This window comes from Oncorhynchus clarkii, unplaced genomic scaffold (assembly GCF_045791955.1).
Source record: "Oncorhynchus clarkii lewisi isolate Uvic-CL-2024 unplaced genomic scaffold, UVic_Ocla_1.0 unplaced_contig_11854_pilon_pilon, whole genome shotgun sequence".
NCBI lineage: Eukaryota > Metazoa > Chordata > Actinopteri > Salmoniformes > Salmonidae > Oncorhynchus > Oncorhynchus clarkii.
The window spans coordinates 380,001-402,500 of NW_027261056.1; positions in this window are offsets into that span (position 1 = coordinate 380,001).

Sequence of the window (22,500 nt, forward strand, 5' to 3'; positions counted from 1 at the left end):
TTACCCTCACTAATTAACAGCTATTACCCTCACTATTAACAGCTATCACGTTCACTAATTAACAGCTATCACCTTCACTAATTAACAGCTATCACCTTCACTAATTAACAGGTATTACCCTCACTAATTAACAGCTATCACCTTCACCAATTAACAGCTATCACCTTAACTAATTAACAGCTATCACCTTCACTAATTAACAGATATTACCCTCACTAATTAACAGCTATTACCCTCACTATTAACAGCTATCACGTTCACTAATTAACAGCTATCACCTTCACTAATTAACAGCTATCAACTTCACTAATTAACAGGTATTACCCTCACTAATTAACAGCTATCACCTTCACCAATTAACAGCTATCACCTTCACTAATTAACAGCTATCACCTTCACTAATGAACAACTATTACCCTCACCAATTAACAGCTATTACCCTCACTAGTTAACAGATATTACCCTCACAAATTACAGGTATTACCCTCACTCATTAATAGGTATTACCCTCACTAATTAACAGCTATCACACTCACTTATTAACACCTTCACGAATTAACAGGTGTTACCCTCACTAATTAACAGGTGTTACCCTCACAAATTTACAGATATCACCCTCACTAATTAACAGCTATCACCCCCACTAATTAGCAGGTGTTACCCTCACTAATTAACAGATATTACCTTCACTAATTAACAGCTATTACCTACACTAATTAACAGGTGTTACCCTCACTAATTAACAGATATTCCCCTCACTAAATAACAGCTATTACCCTCACTAATTAACAGCTATCACCCTCACTAATTAACAGGTATTACCCCCACCAATTAACAGGTATTACCCACATTAATTAACATGTATTACCCTCACTAATTAACAGGTATTACCCGCATTAATTAACAGATATTACCCTCACTAATTAACAGCTATCACCATCACTAATTATCATGTATTACCCTCACTAATTAACAGCTATCACCATCACTAATTATCATGTATTACCCTCACTAATTAACAGCTTTTTCCATCACTAATTAACAGATATTACCCTCACTAGTTAACAGCCACTACCCTCACTAATTAACAGCTATTACCCTCACTAATTAACAGCTATCACCCTCACTAATTAACAGCTATCACCCTCTCTAACTAACAGATATTTCCCTAACTAATTAACATGTGTTACCCTCACTAATTAACAGGTATTACTCTCACTAATTAACAGCTATTACCCTCACTAATTAACAGGTATTACCCTCACTAATTAACAGCTATTACCCTCACAAATGAACAGATTTCACCCTCACTAATTTAACAGGTATTACCATAACTTGGACAACAAAAAGGTATGTTGTTTGGTGTCTGTGCGACCACACAGTCTTCACACGGACATTGGGACACATTATGAGAGTATACAAAATACCTTTCCTTTGGACAATTTATTGATTGATTGGCTGCTCAGATCACAGAACAGTGCATGTGAAGATTGGGGGCGGACTTGATCACTGGATTCAAAGCTCTCCTGACGAGAGGCCTAACCTCTTCATGGTTCCAGGACCATAAACTGATTACCGCTACTTGTGTTCGGAAGGCGACCAGCCATATGGTTGCTGTCATCACCTTGAGATACTGGACTAATGCTTTGTTTTGGACTACACCATGGAAAGTTCTCTGAATCCGGTTGGTTCCAGACAGGATATACACGAGAGTATCCAGCTCCATCTCACCTTTCTTTTCCCTGATTTGAATATGAGCTCGTAACCTGTTGGCTGTTACTTTTAATAATCACTATTCTGACCACTGCCTTGTTTCATTCTGAAACATCAACAACAACAGTTTGACCTCTAACCCCTTATTCTGTGTTTGTGACTCTGATCACAATGGAACGTCATTTTACAATCTCCGTTATTCAATCATCCTGTACATTCCATTACTTTATCCTGATTCTTTATTTTATTCTTCTAAATAAATATTCTTTGTTCTGTAAAGATATCTATTGTCTCCAATGTTTATTTACTTGTCATTTTAAGAACTGAATAACCTTCAAAAAATTATAAGTTAACCCGTAGATTTAATTGTAGCTATACTTGCTGACTTGCTGATATAGCGATGCCTCGTTAATAATTTCTTAGTAATACGATGGGTCTAAAAACTGATCCAAGATCAGCATTCCTACCCAAGGACGAGGTGTACTTCCACAAAGTGGAACTTTAAAATGTAAAAAACAGAGCACTTGTAGAGTTTACACTCTCTTCTATCTAACTCTATCTAACTCTCACAGGCAGAAATGATTATGAAGGATGAAATGTGGTGTACGCACGCACGGACACGCACGCACGCGCACAGACACACACACACACACACACACACACACACACACATACACACACACACACACACACACACACACACACACACAATGAGTCAGAGAAAGAGAGTTTGAGGGAGACAGACGTCCGCTTCTCCTGGTACAGTAGTGACGGCAGGGCGGATGGTGGTATGCGAGTGGGTGGAGAAGATTGATTCAAAACTGCTGTCACTGTGATGAGATGGTGACACGACACACACACACACAGACACACACACACTAGACACACACATGCACTACACACACACACACAGATACATTCGCACCACACACAGACACACAGGCACACTCACCACACACACACAGACACACACACACACACAGACACAAAAGCACCACACACACACACACACTTACACACACGCACACGCCACCCCACAACACGCAGCCTGCCAGATGATCAGATCACTGAGATCTCTTGTATGTGAGAGAGTCAGCACCCCCTTCTCAACACCCATTTGTCATTTCCTGCACATTGACTGGAGCGACAGAACAGGACCGTCTGCTGCATGAATACAGAGGAAAAAAAGAAGGGATACATTTTTCATCTCGAAGAATTTTAGACACTGGGGTAAAGTAGAGGATGAGGGGCAGAGGGAGGGAGGGATGGAGGGAGGGAGGGTGTTAGGGAGGGAGGGACGGAGGGAGGGAGGTAGGGAGGGAGGGTGGAGGGAGGGAGGGTGTTAGGGAGGGAGGGTCGGAGGCAGGGAGGGAGGGAGGGTCGGAGGGAGGGATGGATGGAGGGTGTTAGGGAGGGAGGGTCGGAGGGAGGGAGGGTGTTAGGGAGGGAGGGTCGGAGGGAGGGAGGGAGGGTGTTAGGGAGGGAGGGTCGGAGGGAGGGAGGGTGGGTGTTAGGGAGGGAGGGAGGGTGTTAGGGAGGGAGGAGGGAGGGAGGGAGGGTGTTAGGGAGGTAGGGAGGGAGGCTGTTAGGGAGGGACAGAGGGAGGGATTTAGGGATGGACAGAGGGAGGGAGTTAGGGAGGGACAGAGGGAGGGGTTTAGGGATGGACAGAGGGAAGGAGGGAAGGACAGAGGGAGGGATTGAGGGATTGAGGGTGTTAGGGAGGGACAGAGGGAGGGGTTTAGGGATGGACAGAGGGAGGGAGTTAGGGAGGGACAGAGGGAGGGAGTTAGGGAGGGACAGAGGGGGGGGTTTAGGGATGGACAGAGGGAGGGAGGGAAGGAAAGAGGGAGGGAGGGAGGGACAGAGGGAGGGAGGGAGGGACAGAGGGAGGGAGGGTGTTAAGGAGGGACAGATGGAGGGAGGGACTGAGGGTGGTAGTGTGTTAGGGAGGGACAGAGGGAGGGAGGGGCAGCGGGTGGTAGGGGTTTAGGGATGGACAGAGGGAGGGAGGGAGGGAGGGAGGGAGGGAGGGAGGGAGGGAGGGACAGAGGGAGGGAGGGAGGGAGGGACAGAGGGAGGGAGGGTGTTAGGGAGGGACAGATGGAGGGAGGGACTGAGGGTGGTAGTGTGTTAGGGAGGGACAGAGGGAGGGAGGGACAGAGGGTGGTAGGGGGTTAGGGATGGACAGAGGGAGGGAGGGACAGAGGGAGGGAGGGTGTTAGGGAGGGACAGAGGGTGGGAGGGAGGGAGGGACATAGGGAGGGAAGGACAGAGGGAGGTTGTTAGGGAGGGACAGAGGGAGTGGTTTAGGGATGGACAGAGGGAGGGAGTTAGGGAGGGACAGAGAGGGGGGTTTAGGGATGGACAGAGGGAGGGAGGGAAGGACAGAGGGAGGGAGGGAGGGACAGAGGGAGGGAGGGTGTTAGGGAGGGACAGATGGAGGGAGGGACTGAGGGTGGTAGGGTGTTAGGGAGGGACAGAGGGAGGGAGGGACAGAGGGTGGTAGGGGGTTAGGGATGGACAGAGGGAGGGAGGGACAGAGGGAGGGAGGGTGTTAGGGAGGGACAGAGGGTGGGAGGGAGGGAGGGACATAGGGAGGGAAGGACAGAGGGAGGGTGTTAGGGAGGGACAGGGAGGGAGGGACAGAGGGAGGGAGGGGGGGACAGAGGGAGGGACAGAGGGAGGGAGGGTGTTAGGGAGGGACAGAGGGAGGGAGGGAGGGTGTAAGGGAGGGACAGAGGGAGGGAGGGAGGGTGTTAGGGAGGGACAGAGTGAGGGACAGAGGGAAGTAAGTAATAAATCCTGTCTTTTAAATAAAAGTCCAGTGAAGCAATTTCAACCCAGGGACTCAGAAGGAGATCTAATCCAGGGACTCAGAAGGAGATCTAACCCAGGGACTCAGAAGGAGATCTAATCCAGGGACTCAGAAAGAGATCTAATCCAGAGACTCAGAATGAGATCTAATCCAGGGACTCAGAAGGAGATCTATTCCAGGGACTCAGACGGAGATCTAATCCAGGGACTCAGAAAGAGATCTAATCCAGGGACTCAGAAGGAGATCTAATCCAGGGACTCAGAAGGAGATCTAATCCAGGGACTCAGAAAGGAGATCTACTCCAGGGACTCAGAAGGAGATCTAATCCAGGGACTCAGAAAGGAGATCTAATCCAGGGACTCAGAAAGGAGATCTATTCCAGGGACTCAGAAAGGAGATCTAATCCAGGGACTCAGAAGGAGATCTAATCCAGGGACTCAGAAGGAGATCTAATCCAGGGACTCAGAAGGAGATCTAATCCAGGGACTCAGAAAGGAGATCTAATCCAGGGACTCAGAAAGGAGATCTAATCCAGGGACTCAGAAAGGAGATCTAATCCAGGGACTCAGAAGGAGATCTAATCCAGTGTAATCCTCTCTTCAAAACCCTCCCTGCCCGCGGCTGCAGATGAGAATATCTACGTGGCATATCTACGTGTGTAGACATCCCGACACACACAAACACATACACACACACACACACACACACACACACACACACACACACACACACACACACACACACACACACACACACACACACACACACACACACACACACACACACATACACATACACACACGCACACTGTTTAGACTGACAGCGGTCAATTCGATACGACTATACCATTCTCCCACGCTTTTCTTAGAGAATCCTCTCTTACTCACACAGAGAAATCAAAGAAATGTACTAGAAAAATCCAATGAAGCCTTTAAAAGTGGATGAAGGTAAGCTAGAGAAACAAACCACAGACAGACTAAATCAGTGGTTCTTAACCTGGGTTCCATCGAACCCCAAGGGTTCAGTGAGTCAGTCTCAGGGGTTCAGCGGAGGTCAAGACGCACATCCGACTCATATGATTCTTGATGACACGCCCTGCTTGGCCATCATTGGCAGCAGGCGATCACGCTACATCGCTTGGCCTATCTGTGCTGCAGGGAATTTGGTGCGCTCAGTAGTCGACTTGTGACTGTCGTGATGGTACATCTTGGGATTTCTTTCTTAATATTTTAATCCCTTCATACTTACTATGTCGAGCAAAAAAAAGAAAGTGGTCGGACGAATATGTACAATATGGATTCACATGTATAACGGAACGTAATGGGAGTCAGCGTCCTAACTGCATGATTTGCAATGCCAAGTTGAGCAATTCTAGTCTAGCACCGGCAAAACTAAGAGAACACTTCCTTAAGCTGCATGGAGATGGAAAATACAAGAACACAACGCTCGCTGAATTCAAGGTGAAGAGAGCCAGATTCGATGAAAAGGCTACTCTGCCTGTTCTCGGCTTTGTACCCATCAACAAACCCCAACTTTTGCCCCACTGTATGTAACGACTTGGTACACGGTAAATTTTCAAATCCTATTGACATCATAAGAGATCTCGTTTGTAAACTAGGAGAAGGGAACTTGCTGCTTAGATGGAGGAAAATACCTCATAACCCTGACTACTTTTCTGTGACACACATAGTGGAAGAGGTGTGTTACATGATAAAGGTGCTGAGAGGTGCATGGTGGGTAGCTTCATACGGCAGTTACAAAAGGCCACCCGAGCACCGTGAAGTGATACAGCATCTACGAATGAAGGGAAAACTGTACGCCGACCCAGGTGCAGCAATGCATTAAATGGATGACGAGAGTTTGGGATGTTCGAGATTGTAACGGCCAAGGGAAAGAGCGTTTGATACGCTTGGGACAAGTGGACGCTTCTCTGAGATCACAAGTGTACTGTCCTACATCAGCACGGTTGAAATAAAAATCCACCTTTGCAACTCAACCCTGTTCCGCGATGCAAGCGAACCCGAGCGTCGGGGATGAAGACGTGGAAGGTCCACCGCGTGTCACAGAGGCGACAAGAAATCTGTAGATTATTACTAGATGGAAGCTGGTATGTGATCACTGTTCCCTGTTTCACGATGTCATTTCAAACGTCCTTGTGTTGTAGTCATCAATGGCAATATGTGAATAAAGACAAAGTTTTTCTGAAACCGAATGATCATTCATGTTTATTGACAGAGTACCTTACAAGCATTCACTTTGTCAATGAATCCATACCCAAACCGTCACTGTCCACAACCAGGGAAAGCAGGGGCAGCATTTCCAAAGAACGTAAAATGTATTGAGCCCAGAAAGGAATAAAACGTCTTTTTCTCCTCACTACATTGAAACATTGCCATCCCCCTGCTCTCCCTCATCATCGGCCATGTACTTGAGATAAAGACAAATAATCATAATTACCAAGAGGCAATACACAGTGTCATCCCCTTATACATTTCTAGATCTACCATGTAATCTTCTGTTCAGCTGGGGAAGAGGAGGCAATGCTGGATGAGGTTGAGGTTGTGCATGGTTGAGGACTTCCGGGGGCAACAGTGGACGCTCTTGTTGTACGACAGGGTATTCAGGTCCCTCTCCGTCAGAGGATAGTATGTAATCGCTCTCCTGAGATGTGTATTATATGCATGGGGTAGAAATATCACATAGACATGGTATACCGTATAACAGTGCATGAAACGTGATCGAAATAGTCATTCACAATCTATCTGTGTACTTACAGAACGGCTCAGGGTTATGGTGAACGGCTCAGGGTTATGGTGAACGGCTCAGGGTTATGGTGAATGGCTCAGGGTTATGGTGAACGGCTCAGGGTTATGGTGAACGGCTCAGGGTTATGGTGAACGGCTCAGGGTTATGGTGAACGGCTCAGGGTTATGGTGAACGGCTCAGGGTTATGGTAGATGGCTCAGGGTTATGATGAACGGCTCAGGGTTATGGTGAACGGCTCAGGGTTATGGTGGATGGCTCAGGGTTATGGTAGATGGCTCAGGGTTATGGTGAACGGCTCAGGGTTATGGTGGATGGCTCAGGGTTATGGTAGATGGCGCAGGGTTATGGTGAACGGCTCAGGGTTATGGTGAACGGCTCAGGGTTATGGTGGATGGCTCAGGGTTATGGTGAACGGCTCAGGGTTATGGTGGATGGCTCAGGGTTATGGTGAATGGCTCAGGGTTATGGTGAACGGCTCAGGGTTATGGTAGATGGCTCAGGGTTATGGTAGATGGCTCAGGGTTATGGTGAATGGCTCAGGGTTATGGTAGATGGCTCAGGGTTATGGTAGATGGCTCAGGGTTATGGTAGATGTCTCAGGGTTGTGGTAGATGGCTCAGGGTTATGGTAGATGGCTCAGGGTTATGGTAGATGGCTCAGGGTTATGGTAGATGGCTCAGGGTTATGGTGAACGGCTCAGGGTTATGGTGAACGGCTCAGGGTTATGGTGAATGGTTCAGGGTTATGGTGAACAGCTCAGGGTTATGGTAGATGGCTCAGGGTTATGGTGAATGGCTCAGGGTTATGGTAGATGGCTCAGGGTTATGGTGAATGGCTCAGGGTTATGGTGAATGGCTCAGGGTTATGGTAGATAGCTTAGGGTTATGGTGAACGGCTCAGGGTTATGGTGAATGGCTCAGGGTTATGGTGAATGGCTCAGGGTTATGGTAGATAGCTTAGGGTTATGGTGAACGGCTCAGGGTTATGGTGAACGGCTCAGGGTTATGGTGGATGGCTCAGGGTTAGACATTGCCATCCCCCTGCTCTCCCTCATCATCGGCCATGGTAGATGGCTCAGGGTTATGGTGAACGGCTCAGGGTTATGGTGGATGGCTCAGGGTTATGGTAGATGGCTCAGGGTTATGGTGAACGGCTCAGGGTTATGGTGAACGGCTCAGGGTTATGGTGGATGGCTCAGGGTTATGGTGAACGGCTCAGGGTTATGGTGGATGGCTCAGGGTTATGGTGAATGGCTCAGGGTTATGGTGAACGGCTCAGGGTTATGGTAGATGGCTCAGGGTTATGGTAGATGGCTCAGGGTTATGGTGAATGGCTCAGGGTTATGGTAGATGGCTCAGGGTTATGGTAGATGGCTCAGGGTTATGGTAGATGTCTCAGGGTTGTGGTAGATGGCTCAGGGTTATGGTAGATGGCTCAGGGTTATGGTAGATGGCTCAGGGTTATGGTAGATGGCTCAGGGTTATGGTGAATGGATCAGGGTTATGGTAGATGGATCAGGGTTTTGGTGAATGGCTCAGGGTTATGGTAGATGGCTCAGGGTTATGGTAGATGGCTCAGGGTTATGGTGAATGTCTCAGGGTTATGGTAGATGGATCAGGGTTTTGGTGAATGGCTCAGGGTTATGGTAGATGGCTCAGGGTTATGTTAGATGGCTCATGGTTATGGTAGATGGCTCAGGGTTATGGTAGATGGCTCAGGGTTATAGTAGACGGCTCAGGGTTATGGTGAACGGCTCAGGGTTATGGTAGATGTCTCAGGGTTATGGTAGATGGCTCAGGGTTATGGTGAACGTCTCAGGGTTATGGTAGATGGCTCAGGGTTATGGTGAACGGTTCAGGGCTATGGTGAACGGTTCAGGGTTATGGTGAACGGCTCAGGGTTATGGTGGATGGCTCAGGGTTATGGTGAACGGCTCAGGGTTATGGTGGATGGCTCAGGGTTATGGTGAATGGCTCAGGGTTATGGTGAACGGCTCAGGGTTATGGTAGATGGCTCAGGGTTATGGTAGATGGCTCAGGGTTATGGTGAATGGCTCAGGGTTATGGTAGATGGCTCAGGGTTACGGTAGATGGCTCAGGGTTATGGTAGATGCCTCAGGGTTATGGTAGATGGCTCAGGGTTATGGTAGATGGCTCAGGGTTATGGTAGATGGCTCAGGGTTATGGTAGATGGCTCAGGGTTATGGTGAACGGCTCAGGGTTATGGTGAACGGCTCAGGGTTATGGTGAATGGCTCAGGGTTATGGTAGATGGCTCAGGGTTATGGTAGATGGCTCAGGGTTATGGTAGATGGCTCAGGGTTATGGTAGATGGCTCAGGGTTATGGTAGATGGCTCAGGGTTATGGTAGATGGCTCAGGGTTATGGTAGATGGCTCAGGGTTATAGTAGACGGCTCAGGGTTATGGTGAACGGCTCAGGGTTATGGTAGATGTCTCAGGGTTATGGTAGATGGCTCAGGGTTATGGTGAACGGCTCAGGGTTATGGTAGATGGCTCAGGGTTATGGTGAACGGTTCAGGGCTATGGTGAACGGTTCAGGGTTATGGTGAACGGCTCAGGGTTATGGTGGATGGCTCAGGGTTATGGTGAACGGCTCAGGGTTATGGTGGATGGCTCAGGGTTATGGTGAATGGCTCAGGGTTATGGTGAACGGCTCAGGGTTATGGTAGATGGCTCAGGGTTATGGTAGATGGCTCAGGGTTATGGTGAATGGCTCAGGGTTATGGTAGATGGCTCAGGGTTACGGTAGATGGCTCAGGGTTATGGTAGATGCCTCAGGGTTATGGTAGATGGCTCAGGGTTATGGTGAACGGCTCAGGGTTATGGTGAACGGCTCAGGGTTATGGTAGATGGCTCAGGGTAATGGTAGATGGCTCAGGGTTATTGTAGATAGCTCAGGGTTATGGTGAACGGCTCAGTGTTATGGTGAATGGCTCAGGGTTATGGTGGATGGCTCAGGGTTATGTTGAACGGCTCAGGGTTATGGTGGATGGCTCAGGGTTATGGTGAATGGCTCAGGGTTATGGTAGATGGCTCAGGGTTATGGTAGATGGCTCAGGGTTATGGTAGATGGCTCAGGGTTATGGTAGATGGCTCAGGGTTATGGTAGATGGCTCAGGGTTATGGTAGATGGCTCAGGGTTATGGTAGATGGCTCAGGGTTATAGTAGACGGCTCAGGGTTATGGTGAACGGCTCAGGGTTATGGTAGATGTCTCAGGGTTATGGTAGATGGCTCAGGGTTATGGTGAACGGCTCAGGGTTATGGTAGATGGCTCAGGGTTATGGTGAACGGTTCAGGGCTATGGTGAACGGTTCAGGGTTATGGTGAACGGCTCAGGGTTATGGTGGATGGCTCAGGGTTATGGTGAACGGCTCAGGGTTATGGTGGATGGCTCAGGGTTATGGTGAATGGCTCAGGGTTATGGTGAACGGCTCAGGGTTATGGTAGATGGCTCAGGGTTATGGTAGATGGCTCAGGGTTATGGTGAATGGCTCAGGGTTATGGTAGATGGCTCAGGGTTACGGTAGATGGCTCAGGGTTATGGTAGATGCCTCAGGGTTATGGTAGATGGCTCAGGGTTATGGTAGATGGCTCAGGGTTATGGTAGATGGCTCAGGGTTATGGTAGATGGCTCAGGGTTATGGTGAACGGCTCAGGGTTATGGTGAACGGCTCAGGGTTATGGTAGATGGCTCAGGGTAATGGTAGATGGCTCAGGGTTATGGTAGATAGCTCAGGGTTATGGTGAACGGCTCAGTGTTATGGTGAATGGCTCAGGGTTATGGTGGATGGCTCAGGGTTATGTTGAACGGCTCAGGGTTATGGTGGATGGCTCAGGGTTATGGTGAATGGCTCAGGGTTATGGTAGATGGCTCAGGGTTATGGTAGATGGCTCAGGGTTATGGTAGATGGCTCAGGGTTATGGTAGATGGCTCAGGGTTATGGTAGATGGCTCAGGGTTATGGTAGATGGCTCAGGGTTATGGTAGATGGCTCAGGGTTATGTTAGATGGCTCAGGGTTATGGTGAATGGCTCAGGGTTATGGTAGATGGATCAGGGTTATGGTGAATGGCTCAGGGTTATGGTAGATGGCTCAGGGTTATGGTAGATGGCTCATGGTTATGGTAGATGGCTCAGGGTTATGGTAGATGGCTCAGGGTTATAGTAGACGGCTCAGGGTTATGGTGAACGGCTCAGGGTTATGGTAGATGGCTCAGGGTTATGGTAGATGGCTCAGGGTTATGGTGAACGGCTCAGGGTTATGGTAGATGGCTCAGGGTTATGGTGAACGGTTCAGGGCTATGGTGAACGGTTCAGGGTTATGGTGAACAGCTCAGGGTTATGGTAGATGGCTCAGGGTTATGGTGAATGGCTCAGGGTTATGTTAGATGGCTCAGGGTTATGGTGAATGGCTCAGGGTTATGGTAGATGGCTCAGGGTAATGGTAGATGGCTCAGGGTTATGGTAGATAGCTCAGGGTTATGGTGAACGGTTCAGGGTTATGGTAGATGCCTGTGGAGGGGAGATTAGCCTCAGAACCGTACAAGATAAAAGATTACGATTAGCATGTTGTATAAACAAGGTGTGTGTGACGTAGGATATAACCATGTGTATCCTACCGGGCTGAGCTCGCTATTGTCGGTTTCTATACCACTCTCCTCTGACATCATTACAAGTGTGAAATGAACAATGAGTTGAGTCAAAGAGATACAGGTCTACAATTGGCTGGTAGAATGTGACACTTTCACTAGGCGACACGATCAAACTCCTTCCCACTGTTAATTTGGGTTAGGGTTAGGCACAGGGGGTGTGGGGAGTTTTTAAAATTAATACCCAAACGCTCATGGGGCACATTTAATTTGCTATTCTCTTCTCTCTCAAACTCTCTCTGTGACTACACTTTATTCCATTGAATCTTGCAATTGTTAGATTTATTGCATTCATTACATATCCCCGGTCCCCTCAGAGTGAATTCATTACATATCTCCAGTCCCCTGCAGAGTGAATTCATTATATATCTCCAGTCCCCGCAGAGTGAATTCATTTCATATCGCCGGTCCCCGCAGAGTGAATTCATTACATATCTCCATTCCCCGCAGAGTGAATTCATGACATATCCCCGGTCCCGGCAGAGTGAATTCATTACATATCCCCAGTCACCGCAGATTGAATTCATTACATATCGCCGGTCCCCGCAGAGTGAATTCATTACATATCCCCGGTCCCGGCAGAGTGAATTCATTACATATCCCCAGTCACCGCAGAGTGAATTCATGACATATTACCGGTCCCCGCAGAGTGAATTCATTAATATCTCCGGTCCCCTGCAGAGTGAATTCATTACATAACCCCGGTCCCCGCAGAGTGAATTCATTACATATCCCCGGCCCCCGCAGAGTGAATTCATTACATATCCCCGGTCCCCGCAGAGTGAATTCATTACATATCCCCGGTCCCCGCAGAGTGAATTCATTACATATTCCCGGTCCCCGCAGAGTGAATTCATTACATATCCCCAGTCCCCGCAGAGTGAATTCATTACATATCTCCATTCCCCGCAGAGTGAATTCATTACATATCTCCAGTCCCCGCAGAGTGAATTCATTACATATCGCCGGTCCCCGCAGAGTGAATTCATTACTTATCCCCGGTCCCCGCAGAGTGAATTCATTACATATCTCCATTCCCCTGCAGAGTGAATTCATTACATATCCCCGGTCCCCGCAGAGTGAATTCATTACATATCCCCGGTCGTGGCAGAGTGAATTCATTACATATCCCCGGTCCCCGCAGAGTGAATTCATTGCATATCCCCGGTCCCCTGCAGAGTGAATTCATTACATATCCCCGGTCCCCTGCAGAGTGAATTCATTACATATCCCCGGTCCCCGCAGAGTGAATTCATTACGAATCCCCGGTCCCCGCAGAGTGAATTCATTACATATCCCCGGTCCCCGCAGTGTGAGTTCATTACATATCCCCGGTCCCCGCAGAGTGAATTCATTACATATCCCCGGTCCCGGCAGAGTGAATTGGGAAAGTTGCTTGGCAACTGGCACGGTATCATGATTCAAGAGATGAGGCTCAGCTGTTGCTAGATCGCGGTCAAGTCAATCTCGTGGGGTTGCTTGTTTCCAACGATGGCTGTTTTGCCGTGTAACGTCATGAAGGCTCACTTGGACTATGGGTCCAAGTTCCAGGTCAGTACTGGTGGATGTACTGTGATGACGATCATCTTCTCTACTTTTAGGCTTCTCTTGTCATGACGTCTCTTGGCTTGTCTTTTCTTTCCCTTATTCTTGTCCTCTTGTCCGTGACAGCTGATCATGATGCGTGGACGACTCGCTGCGCTGCTGCCAATTGCACGTGTCTCACGCGACATACAAGCTTTTCAGTGTCGGGTAGACGTAGCACGCGATCGTGGCTAATATTGCGTCGAGGTGGTGATAGCACGTACATGGGTCTGGTGAAGGGACTGTCCTTGGGTCCTATCATTACATCAACTCTACGTACATGGGTCTGGTGAAGGGACTGTCCTTGGGTCCTATCATTACATCAACTCCACGTACATGGGTCTGGTGAAGGGACTGTCCTGGGGTCCTATCATTACATCAACTCCACGTACATGGGTCTGGTGAAGGGACTGTCCTGGGGTCCTATCATTACATCAACTCCACGTACATGGGTCTGGTGAAGGAACTGTCCTTGGGTCTTATCATTACATCAACTCCACGTACATGGGTCTGGTGAAGGGACTGTCCTTGGGTCCTATCATTACATCAACTCCGTTGTGGATGACGGATCTCACGTTGACACGGTCCAGGTTTTCCTTCTTGTGATCTGTCAGGGTCCTATTCTTCAGGAAGCGGCAGTTGTACCAAGCGGCAATTGCGTTAGTCGATTAGGTGGGATCCTGGGGTAGATGTCGGGTTACTAGGGAGTAGAGGATAGGAGGTCTGCTTCGGTTATCCGAGGGGTTTGGTGTGAACGCCGTGAGTATGACTTCTAGTACTAGTACTAAACCATGAGACGGTTTGCTGAGGAAGCTGTTTGTAAATACTGGGATGTGACGGGAGAGGAGCACTCAGTGACACGCGCTCTCGAGCTTAACCTTTATATAGTTCCTCATGTGGTCCCGGTGACCCTCTTATAGACATCTAGATATTGTGGGCTCTAATTGTGTAGCCTCCATCGAACCTTTCGGTGTCGGCTGCAACCCACGTCCAATATGACAAGCATGCTTCCCTTGTTGTTTCTTGTTGTTCTCTTCTTGGTTTTGTTCTTTTTCTCATTCATATTCTTCTCAACTCGATCCTCGCTCCGTACCCAGTCACATCGGTGGTGTCGTGGAGAATTTGATATAAAGTGCCTGAACGGTGATGTGCACTACACTGTGACAGTGCACAATAGTAGTCAGCTTGATAGGAAGGGTGATTATAATGGGAAGTTACCGAGAGAATACTTATCTATCTCTGAAGCACACATAGTCCATTCACACTCTCACAACCCCTTGTTTTGACTGTAATGTCTCTTTGATTTAATCACAACCATGTTGGTTTCAGACTCCGGAAAGCATTCATTCTGCTCCTTATATTCCACTGCCAACTCCACTGATAGTCTTGATATGATTCTTTTCTCATTTCTGCGGTACCCATTTGTCATTACGAAAGTAATAACGCGCATCTCTGTCATTCGCTAGATGCCCTTTCTTCAAGATTGAGTGTCTGGACACAGTCTGCCGTATCTGCAACGTTTCGCTGGTCGTAATAAAGAATGGTCCTGTACGGTTTAATATGAACCTAAACCTGTGAATGCTTTCTATGTTCCTATTCAACGTGAACGTGTGTGTCAATAAAGAGAGACTCTTTGGTTCCTTTGTTATTTATTCACATAGGTACCACATATTGATCCACGACACACACATCTATATATATGACAAGTGAGAAAACACAGAAGGGGATCGTCCAATCACACAGGAGCCTATTCTGTTATTTGGACCATTGTTTCCCTTGTTGTGTCCAGTGTATTTTTCTGTTCAGAGAACTAACAACAAAGCCCAAAAAGAAAATGTGTTACATAACAACTCATTCCAAGGAGACGTAGGGTCTATCCTGGAGGGACTGTTGTCGACATTGTTTTCATTTCTTCTGAAGCGCCGGGTCAGGTCAACTGCTTTTGTGTATTGCTGATGCATCTCCTGACAACGGGACTGTAACCACAACACACAACACACTCAGGGTTCCTTGATAATTATAATATAATAAGCCATAACAATTAACCAAGCTCTCGGGAGACCCGCAGGCTGTCAGCCTGTAGGGCGTGCGGTTCGGGTGCGTTCCCAGCTCTAGGCTCCCTTTGTTTCTCAGCTCAGGTGGAGGCGGAGACATCAGAGAGGCTCGGGTTCCTTTCATGAAGCTGGATTGTGAATTGTAAGGGTTGGTGCTTCTGCTCATGTAGTCTCGGGCTGAAGAGGGTATGGTCACAGCCTCGGGGATGTCTCTCTGAACATCAACCGGGATTCGTTCATGCTTCCCCTTTAGGACAGTCGAAGTCAGCACCACGGTCACCACGTACACGATGTAGATTATTATGTTGACCAAAATGGGGTAAAACACAAGGCTATCCACTCGATGCTCGCAAACCCTCACCTGGCTCCATTTAAATTGGTCAACAGACCGTGCCAGTGACAGGATTGGACTCTGATAGACCATCTCATGGTAATCCACAAAGTTATGGACAGTGACTACATCGAGGGTGATTCGCAGGCGTCCATAGTAGGCATGGTTACATCTCGGAAAATGCAGGCAGCCGGTGTGTAGTGCTTGTAAAGGACGGCGCGGGAGCTCAGAAGCCGGGCCGTGAGGGTGATCAGACTAAACCTCCCCCTGTACCTCACATAGAGTTCTGTAAACGTAATCTGTGCGCCATAGAATACACCATGATGAAGCTGTTGGCCGACATGGGTATGAAAAACAAGTTGTTTCTAGTGACCGGCGCAAAGGGAGACTCCTCTGAGGACGAGCTCCTAGAGGGAACCTCGGTCGATAACCTCCTAGAGAGAACCTTGGTCGATAACCTCCTAGAGGGAATCGATAACCTCCTAGAGGGAACCTCGGTCGAGAACCTCCTAGAGGGAACCTCGGTCGATAACCTCCTAGAGGGAACCTCGGTCGATAATCTCCTAGAGGGAACCTCGGTCGATAACCTCCTAGAGGGAACCTCGGTCGATAACCTGGTGTCGTTCCACCAGACGTACCTGGAGTACAGAGCCAGACCTGAGTAAAGTGAACGAAGATCTGAAACCTCCCTGAGTGTGAGCTGTCCGACGTAGATCCCAGTTGCGCCGATGGCTGGATAGACAGGCCTGAGGGACTCGGGGGCGTCTTTGTGGTGACTTTCGCTGACCCCGAGACTATACAAGTGTCTACATTTAGGGACACGTGTCTAGGGTGTACGAGCACATAGGCCAACACGCTGCTCGTGGAGTTGGAAAACGTTCTGAAAGGTAGTGTGACCGTGTGCACCGGAGACCTGGTGGCCGTGCTGACGGCTTGTGGACGCGAGGACATTACTTTGAGGCTAGACAACAAGAGCTACCACAAGGATTTTGCGGATTAATTAATGGCCAAGACCATGAAATACGGCCGCGAACTGTGGAACCTAAAGAGGCCGAGACCCGGATCCGAGTACGGGTTCTCTGTGCGTGACGGTGCAGTCCGCTTTGACTGTGACGACTCGCTGTAGACGCCACCTATGAAATCTAATGCGCAGTGACGTATAGGATCTTGATGTCAATGATGTCTACATAGAAGGTAAGGCTACGAATGCTCCAGTTCTATGGAGAATGTGATCTGTATACAGTGGGTGTTGTGTACAATAAACTCTATCACCTCGACTGTCTCTGAGAGTGTTTTTTGTGCCGTAATGTTTCCACTAATTGCTATTTTCAACTCGAAAATGAGTTATAAGATGAGTTATAAGGCTCATGATTTCATCCCATCTTGGAACCTCATGAGGATCCATGTCCCATATCTACAGTGCGCAACTAGGTCCTTCGTGAGGACCAGAACAATGTTTATGTATTGAACAACTTTTTCTAATTGCAATAACATAACATACTTTCAAGTGTATGTGCGATGCCTTTTGCTATATCAAGCTCATTGAATCAACTAGACAATAAGACAATAAGACAATAAAACAGAGACATATTTGGAATGTGCACTTTCCATTTTGTAAACGTCAGGAAAGGGATCCATCTTTTATAAAAAAATACAGTTTTATATCTTTATGTTTGAAGCCTGAAATGTGGCAAAAGGTCGCAAAGTTCAAGGGGGCCGAATACTTTCGCAAGGCACTGTATTTTTCTGTTGAAGACATTCTGTTGTTGATTTACTTCTGGGTTTTGGGTCGTTGTCCTGTTACAACACTCAACTTCTGTTGAGCTTCAATTGGTGGACAGATAGCCTTACTTTCTCTTGCAAAATGTCTTGATAAACTTGTGAATACATTTTTCCGTTGATGATAGCAAGCTGTCCAGGGCCTGAGGCAGCAAAGCAGCCCCAAACCATGATGCTCCCTCCACCATACTTCACAGTTGGGATGAGGTTTTGATGTCGGTGTGCTGTGCCTTTTTTCTCCACACATAGTGATGTGTGTTCCTTCCAAACAACTCAACTTTAGTTTAATCTGTCCACAGAATATTTTTGCCAGTAGCGCTGTGGAACATCCAGGTGCACTTTTGCGAAGTTCAGACATGCAGCAATGTTTTTTTTGGACAACACTGATTTCTTCCGTGGTGTCCTCCCATGAACACCATTCTTGTTTAGTGTTCTACGTATTGTAGACTTGTCAACAGAGATGTTAGAATGTTCCAGAGATTTCTGTAAGTCTTTAGCTGACACTCATAGAGCATTCTGCACTGTGCTCTTGAAGGATTCTTCTTAATCTCATAGAGCATTCTGCGCTGTGCTCTTGAAGGATTCTTCTTAATTAACCTCATTGAGCATTCTGCGCTGTGCTCTTGAAGGATTCTTCTTAACCTCATTGAGCATTCTGCGCTGTGCTCTTGCAGTCATCTTTGCAGGACGACCACTCATAGGGATAGTAGCAACAGTGATGAACTTTCTCCATTTATGGACAAATTCTTTTACCACGTACTGATGAATATCAAGGCTTTTAGAGATACTTTTGTAACCATTTTCTAAATCTGGGGTCTTCTGAGATCTCTTAGGTTCGAGGCAACGCTTCTTGTGAATAGCGAACTCACATTTTGTGAGTGCTTTTTACAGGGCAGGGAAGCTCTAACCGACATGTCCAATCTCGTCTCATTGATTGGACTCAAGGTTAACTGACTCCTGCCTCCAATTATCTTTTGGAGAAGTCATTAGCCTAGGGGGTTCACATACTTTTTCCAACCGACACTGCGACTGTTTAAATTATGTATTCAATAAAGACAAGACAAATATTATAATGTGCGTGTTATTCGTTTAAGTAGACTGTGTTTTTCTGTTGTTGTGACCTAGATGAAGAGCAGATCTAATTGTATGACCAATTTATGTAAAAATCCAGATAATACCAAAGGGTTCACATACTTTTTCTTGGCACTGTATAAACAAATCACGTGGCTCATTTGGTAGGTGCGAGCAAAGCCAAGGTTAAATTCCCGCAGGCATCACATCACAGAAAATGTATGTACTCACTGAACTACAGGGGTAAATCACTCTGGATAAAAGCCTCTACTAAGTGGCATATATTATGAATAATTTCCTATTGACAGCTATGTATATTGACGAGATATCTGTATGATTTATTATCATATATTCTCTAGATCCCTGAACACATCCACAGGGTTAATAACTTGTTATGGCTGCAATCCCGTTAATGGGATAATTGTCATCAACAACCGCTGAATTGCATAGCGCCGCATTCAATATTACTAAAAATATTTATATTCATGAAATCACAAGTTCAATATAGGAAAACACAGTTTAGCCTTTTGTTAATCCACCTGTCATGTGAGATTTTGAAAATATGCTTTACAGCGAAAGCAATCCAAGCGTTTGTGTAAGTTCATCGATCGCTCGCAAAAACATTATGTACACTCAGCATCAGGTAACTTGGTCATGAAAATCAGAAAAGCAATCAAATTAATCGTTTACCTTTGATGATCTTCAGATGTTTTCACTCACGAGACTCCCGGTTACACAATAAATGTTCATTTTGTTCCATAAAGATTATTTTTATATCCAAAATACCTCTGTTTGTTTGGTGCGTTATGTTCAGAAATCCACAGGAAAGAGCGGTCATGACAACGCAGACAAATTCCAAATAGTTTCCGTAATGTCCACAGAAACATGTCAAACGTTTTTTATAATCAATCCTCAGGTTGTTTTTAAAATATATATTTGATAATATATCAACCGCAACTGTATTTTTCAGTAGGAGAGGGAAAGGCAATGGCTGTCCAAACTCGGTTGCGCAAGCAAAACTCATGCGAACACCTGTTATCTTTCTGGCTCATTTTTCAAAATAAAAGCCTGAAACTATGTCTGAAGACTGTTGACACCTCGAGGAAGCGATAGGAAAAGGAATCTGGTTGATATCCCTTTAAATGTAGCAAAGGAAGGCTGTGGAACATGGAGTTTTCAAAATAGAAGCCTCAGAGTTTTGCCTGCAATATCAGTTCTGTTATACTCACAGGCAATATTTTGACAGTTTTGGAAACTTTAGAGTGTTTTCTATCCAATACTAATACTAATATGCATATATTAGCAACTGAGACTGAGGAGCAGGTCGTTTACTCTGGGCACCTTTTCATCCAAGCTACTCAATGCTGTCTCTGCAGCCAAAATAAGTTTTAAGCAGCCTGTTCAAGAAGTGAAGAACACGCCCACAGGGTTAAGCAGAATGTTCAAGAAGTGAAGAACACTCAAACAGAGTTAAGCAGAATGTTCAACAGTGAAGAACACACCGTCAGGGTAAAGCAGAATGTTCAAGAAGTGAAGAACATGCCCACAGGGTTAAGCAGAATGTTAAACAGTGAAGAACACGCCCACAGGGTTAAGCAGAATGTTCAACAGTGAAGAACACGCCCACAGGGTAAAGCAGAATGTTCAAGAAGTGAAGAACACGCCCACAGGGTTAAGCAGAATGTTCAATTAGTGAAGAACACGCCCACAGGGTTAAGCAGAATGATCAAGAAGTGAAGAACAGTTATGTCTACTCGGAGTCCAACTTCGAGTGATTGGGGAGGAGGAGAGGAGAGGAGAGGAGAGGAGAGGAGAGGAGAGGAGAGGAGAGGAGAGGAGACCTCTTTGTTTGGAATAAAGAAGGACATGCTTAATACATTGAGACTCAGATGCTATAGAATAATATAATATACTAGGATATACTATAAAGGATATAATAAATCAGGATATACAGTATAATGATATACTATGTACCATATCAAGATATACTATATAGGGATATACTATATAACGATATATAAGGATATACTATATCAGGATATACTATATAAGGATATACACCTAACTCTCATTCTATGCTTTATAAGTGTTTCTCCTGACATTTCACATGTAGGAAACATTGTTCCTTTATCCTTCGATTCCCAACAGATATAAAGCAATGAACGTGAATATGGTCAATATCTAGAATTAAAAATAAAAACGATATTTCTTTAAAGGACGGAATTCAACTGTAATATAACCACTGGCTTTTAGCTAACTCATTATTCCTAGCTATTTAAATATGCAGACATTTAATTTAAACACAAAGAAGAAAAAAAACACATCTCAAATGGCTGCCTATTCCCTCTGCAGTGCACTACTTTCGACCAGGGCCCCCATAGGGAATAGGGTGCCATTTGAGACATCCACTAAAACTCTCTGAGACGAAGTTCCTCTCTCGCGCTGGCAGGGCCATTTTTCAGGTTCTAATTATACGTAGGATTATTATTAGCCATGAGGAGATAAGTGATGAAAAAGAGTTGTGTTGATGGAAATACCGTGCTGAAGGAATTATGAACATGTATGCTCCTCTGCTATGCTGACGGTACTATTTCGGTAAGGATTCGGCTGATTCATTATGAAAACACAGTTTCAGTATGAAGACCAGGCCTCCCACAATATCTACAAGCGGTGGCAGGTGTTTCACTAAAACATACATCTGTTCTTATGAAATATTACTCAAAAGGCTGACTAAACAGTAAAACATATGATGTTTTACATCTGTGCGCGTGCCAGTATCATGCCCCGCCCTCCCCCCCTTTAGGTCCAATGGACTTGAACGAGGAGGTCCCTCACCCCATGAGGACCAATGGACTTGAACGATGAGGTCCCTCACCCCATGAGGACCAATGGACTTGAACGATGAGGTCCCTCACCCCATGAGGACCAATGGACTTGAACGATGAGGTCCCTCACCCCATGAGGACCAATGGACTTGAACGATGAGGTCCCTCACCCCATGCGGACCAATGGACTTGAACGATGAGGTCCCTCACCCCATGAGGACCAATGGACTTGAACAATGAGGTCCCTCACCCCATGAGGACCAATGGACTTGAACGATGAGGTCCCTCACCCCATGAGGACCAATGGACTTGAACGATGAGGTCCCTCACCCCATGAGGACCAATGGACTTGAACGATGAGGTCCCTCACCCCATGAGGACCAATGGACGTGAACAATGAGGTCCCTCACCCCATGAGGACCAATGGACTTGAACGATGAGATCCCTCACCCCATGAGGACCAATGGACGTGAACGATGAGGTCCCTCACCCCATGAGGACCAATGGACTTGAACGATGAGGTCCCTCACCCCATGAGGACCTATGGATTTGAACGATGAGGTCCCTCACCCCATGAGGACCAATGTACTTGAACGATGAGGTCCCTCACCCCATGAGGACCAATGTACTTGAACGATGAGGTCCCTCACCCCATGAGGACCAATGTACTTGAACGATGAGGTCCCTCACCCCATGAGGACCAATGGACTTGAAGGATGAATTCCCTCACCCCATGAGGACCAATGGACTTGAACGATGAGGTCCCTCACCCCATGAGGACCAATGGATTTGAACGATGAGGCCCCTCACCCCATGAGGACCAATGGACTTGAACAATGAGGTCCTCCACATTCACAGCTACCAGGTCACTAATCAAACTAAGTTGATA